General features: G+C 37.9%; 1 pseudogene; it reads right to left on the reverse strand.

The window, feature by feature from the left end:
• Positions 1–3,010: 3,010 nt before the first annotated feature.
• Positions 3,011–5,383, reverse strand: LOC122092235 (annotated as a pseudogene).
• Between the last annotated feature and the right edge of the window lie 169 nt (positions 5,384–5,552).

A 5,552-nucleotide genomic window follows, 5' to 3' on the forward strand; every position in this document is an offset into this window, starting at 1 on the left:
ATTTGTTTTTTTTTTTTTGTTGACACTTGAATTTGTATGAGTTCTTATATGCTTAACTCTTGGTGAATATTATGGATCACTGGATCATTGCCTGTGAGGGTTGTACCCAAGGATTAAAGTATCGGTATCAGTCGTCGTATCGGTTGGCCAAAATTAAGATACGTATCGGAGGGTATCGTATCGTATCGGAGATACACTAAGATACGCTAAAGATACACACATAAATGGATAGAAAACATTTTTTTAAACACTTTTGCATAAAGAATTTGTTAAAAAAAGCTATTGATAACATGTATTATGCATAAAAACTAAATTGAGGGTATCGTACTAAGAATTCAAGGTCTGTAGTTGTCCCATAAATGTAAAATCCTTGTTCCCAACCTTGATTTCCACTTTAGTTAGGGAAAAATACGGCTGACAACAACTTTGGAACAAAAACCCTTCAAAAAATTGTTTTTTTCTGAAAAATTACCCATATTGGCCATTATATGACCGTAGCACCGATACGTATCGATACTCACCGATACGTACCGATATATCGATACTCACCGATACGTGCTGATATATACCGATACGTACCGATCGATACATACTGATACTCACCGATACGTACCAATACTCGTATCGATGTATATTAGTGGTGTATTGATGCATATCGGTATGTATTGTAGGATATATATCGATACGAAATGATTTAAAAAATTCAATGTATCGTATCGGTGTGTATCGTATCGGCCGACTAAATTTAAGATACGTATCGAAGGGTATCGTATCGGTATCGGTATCGGAGATACTTAAAACCATGGTTGTACCCTTACTTGTATCTAGGTTTGGGTCATAACATGGAAGGGTTCTTTCTCCCTATATTTTGATGTCGATGCCCACTCTATTACAATATCCATCAAGTACTTATTTAGTATCAGAACCAATGGCAAGACCAATATTGGGATGGGTCTTGACCGTTACTAATCTGTTTTTTTTTTTAAATATGGTCAAGTACTTAAGACCAAGAAACACTGACCACTCTGCATACTCACATTCCAAAAAAACATGCCTTAACAATTCCACATTCTTATAACATAAAATACATCTCGAAGCCAATGAGATTGCTCGATTATTGATTTTGTCATCCGTAGGAAGACCTTCATACATTAGCCTCCATCCAAAAATTGAAAAATGAGGAATGAGCCCTTTCATCCACATCAAATGATGCCAACTCTTTTTATAGCTTCTCTCTCTCAAGTTATCCCAAGATGAAGACATAGTAAATCTTTCTGACTTTGTCAAGGTCCATACCCTCCTATCATACACTGCAACTGTAGGGAGCAAAATGGAAGTGATACGAGCACATATAATTTGCAACACAGGGGAAAACACCCTCGGTAAACCCATTACCATCTTCAATAAAATATATAACCAATGTTGATCGATAACTAGGTAATATATGGTTATGCAAGTTTATCATATAGATATTGATTGCCTAACCACCAAACATACCAAAACTTCATAGATGCCTCATCTCTCATTATCCATCTCTCCGAATTACAGATAAACTCTCACAATTTGTGCAACCCGAACATGATAGATGAAGACTTAATGTGACGTTTTAAAGAACCATTTGCAACCAATCTGACCCGAAGAAAAGAGGCAAACATTGACTTCTAGCAACAAATTTTATGTCTTTCACAAAAATCTGAATTTGAAAGTTTAATAATTCTTCTTTCAAAAAGTTTTCTTTCAACAACCAATGGGGAAGGGGTATGTGGGTGGCCACATATTTTTTCCATGTGAAAAAATGATATAGCAATTTTTTTTAGTGGCAAGTATTGATATAGCAATTTCAATGTTGAATAGACAGTTATTGTCTGGATTTATCATATGTTGAAAGTATTGAAAGTATAATTCGATTAATTTACCAAAGGGTCCAACTTGGGCCCAAAAGCTTGAGCTGACTTGAGGACTGCAGATTATTTCCTGATGGGTTGGGATTTCTAGTCCATGGGCTGGCCCTAGATTGTGAAATCACACCTCCAGGTCTGGCTAACCTGGGCTAGGGCTGAGATATCAAGCTTAATACAGCTGCTCAGCCCGCCAGAGCTTGAATTATATGTATATTTTATGCAAAATGCTTCAAAACTTGTCATTCTATTCTAATAAAGGACTGAGTTTTCCTACATCCATAGTGAATGAAAATCTATTCACCGTGCGGATCAAAGACTTGGGAAGGGGAAGGAGGGTGCTATGACCCTAGGATCATGTGGTGGACCTCACCACGAGGTGAAAGAAAACTTTGCCCTTTAGTGAATATATCAAGTGCATATTTTCATTTAACTTATCTAGGCCAGCATACTCCCACGTGCAGAAACGTTACCCAACCATGTGGAATTTTGGTCCAAACGAAGACTTTTTGGTCTTGTGGACTTTCCCCCTTGTGTCACAAGTTAGGCGCATACTATTGTTGGGCATGGTTCAACAGAGTTTCCATATAGTGGAAGTCAATTAACCAGTCAAATATTATAGAGGAGTTAGCTATAGATGAAATGCCATATCGGGTCTGAGCTCCCTACCAATGGCAATGCCGAAGGTGGGGCTGTTCTTCCCACGAGCTTATTTGGGGTTTTATTTATCTTGTTCAAGGCTTAGCCCTTCTTTGGTTCTTGTATTCGGTTTTAGTATTTTGGTAATAAAATGATCTTTTAGCCCAAAGAAAAAAAAAATTCAATGAAAACCAAATCATATTTCCATCTCAATTATTTAATTACCAAAAGGAAAATTACCTATTCTACCAAAAAAAAAGTAGGAAAATTACCTAAAAAATCTCGGGTTACTTTTAATGTAGAAATGAAGAATACAAGCATATAAAACGGCTAACAACCATCATGCAAGGAATTTAAATATCTTGGTAGAACCATTAACAATTATTCATCTGATGGAAGTCTCAAAATCAAGCCTGATATATTAGGTTTCTCCTACCAAGTTTATTCTAAGACTTTAATAAAATACTGATTTATCATACTAGAGCAAAGTCTATGGTCTTCTTCCCATCATGGGCCTTCCTGAAGAAATGCTTAGTATGGTCAGAGCACAGAACTTGCTTATATAATGGTTTCTTTCCATCTCTAGCACTTCCGGTAAGGGACCTATCATGTCTTTGGGTCTTGGGTTGACAAAGATTGGAACTGAGACTCTGTTCCTACTTCCATTAGCAATCACATGATGCTCCACACTCTTGTAACGACCATTGCTTAAAATTTGCAGTGCATTACCAACATTAATGACAATAGATCCATTGATAGGTGGGACATAGATCCAGCTATCACAATTAATCTCTCTCACGTATAGGCCACCTACATCATCTTGAAGGAGGATTGTGAGTGTTGATACATCGGAGTGGCGGCCAACCCCCACAGTGAGCTCTGGGTTCGGACAAATCGGATAGTAGTTCAGGTTAATCCTCTTTGAACCCATTAACAGTGACTCTTTGTTTTGGTCAATATCCTTCACACAAAGTCCTTTCATTAGAACTTTCAAAAGTTGCTTCACAAGAGGTTCAGATTTCTCCATAAACTCGATCACATGGTCCCTAATATGTCACCATACAAATCAAACAATAAGATTTCAGAATATATTATCATAGGGTCATACAAAAATGGAGGTCTTGGGTTTAGTTTTCGTGACCATAGAGGGAGTGTATTCCATGCTACCTTAGAACCATTTATGTTCTCATCAGTGATAATGGGCTAAGCAATGGCGACTCGTTCATGCATTCTACAAGCAATTGAAGATAGTTGGGACGGAAAAAATTTGGCTGCTGCTTGGGTTGCAGCCAAGTAGCTGCAACCTCTGGTAGCAGCCAAGTCCGCTCACTTGGGACCATCTGATTATGAAAAAAAAAATTGGCTATTGCGCAATGGTTGCAATCAAGCAGCTGCAACCCCTGGTAGCAGCCAAGGAAATGGAGTCTCAGAGGTAGGTTTGAAAATACCTTTCTAGGGTGGAAAATGTACGCTGAGATTCCATGGCCCTAGCTGCTACAAGGGTGGCAGCCAAGTAGTTGCAACCCTGGCTGTAGCCAAGTTTCGTTATCTTATATTGAATCTAGTAATGAAATCCTCATCTCTATCCTCAATAGCGAGCAAACCAACCTGCCAATTGCAGTGATTCCTATCATCCAGGGGGAACAGTTTGGCTAACTCCCTTGCAAAGAGGGCCCCATCCATGATGTATTGGACCTTCTCGCACTCCATATATTCCACACGTTCTTATAGGTAAAGCTTTGTTTACCCAAAATAATGCTTACTTGCACTCTCTGGGCCAGTAGGCAGAAAACCTCATCATCTGATACAAAGAAGAGGCTGAGATAGTCTTGTTGGATTCATGGGCTAAATTAATTATTTGGGTTGATTGAATGGGTGAGAGTCAAATTGCATGAACCAGTTCGGTCCACTTTCAAGCTTAGGGATATGCTGGCTCAACCCATTGTGGTTTAGGGTTTTGAGTGCAGGACAGTATTATAAATACTAGGTTTTGGGTCCCTACAGCCATTATTCACTCTTCCCCACTTTACCACTAAAGTGAGAGAACCAAGGAGGTTTAAGGTGCTGTAGAAGATCCATAGCCAAGCCAAGAGAGCGAAAGTGGAAGTGACCAACATCAATCATCTTCAGCATACTAGGTGAAAGGTACAAATCGATCCTCCATAATTTTATTAGATTCGTGTTCTTGTTTTCCTGTGTGGTTTCCTCAATAGGGTTTCAAACTCAAACCCATAGGGAGTTCTAACAAGTGGTATCAGAGCAGACCACATGGGACAAGAATCAATTGAATTTTTCTTGTACATGAGGATTTTGATTATTATTTAAAACCCGATTTGATTAAAAATCATGAAAATCATAAAAATCATAATTTTACCATCAGTGTATGGGAAAACTTTCTTCACAAAAGTTGTAGATCACGAGAAGACGGTCACAGCGGTATGCCGCAAGTCACCAGAAACCTCCGAACGTGTCGGCACGCGCCGCCAAAAACCGACCACCGGAGGAGAGAGAAAAAAAAATTTCCAAAAAATAAAAAAACCTTAAAGGCTTGTTTGGTTTTTGGGTTTTTATTTAAACTACTTTAAATTTCATTTAAAGGTTCGTTTTAAGGCCAAATTGAAATCTGTTTTTTGCATTGGATTCCTTGTTTCGGGCCACATTTAATGATCTAATTTTTAATGACATGTTTATTTGAAATTTTATGTTGTATTTAGTTTCAATCATTGAAACAAAATGGCATAAATCAATGCTTTGAAAAGTATATATGTTATTGGTTACCATGAAATTGAGAAAATTTTTTAAATTGAGATATGTTAATATAGAAAAGGGTGTAAGCTTCCGCTCATTCTTAGCTGCAAAGTAATCTTTAGGAAACCATGAAAGGATGAGGTGGAATCCACCAAAGTGGTACATCTTATTATTTCATGATTTTCCACAGGGTAGCAATGTAGGTGACATTTGCCCAAAGGTGATGTCACCAAAGTTAAGAAAATGACAGTAACCTAGAGGTTCCTA

Source organism: Macadamia integrifolia, chromosome 10, assembly GCF_013358625.1.
Source record: "Macadamia integrifolia cultivar HAES 741 chromosome 10, SCU_Mint_v3, whole genome shotgun sequence".
Taxonomy (NCBI): Eukaryota; Viridiplantae; Streptophyta; class Magnoliopsida; order Proteales; family Proteaceae; genus Macadamia; species Macadamia integrifolia.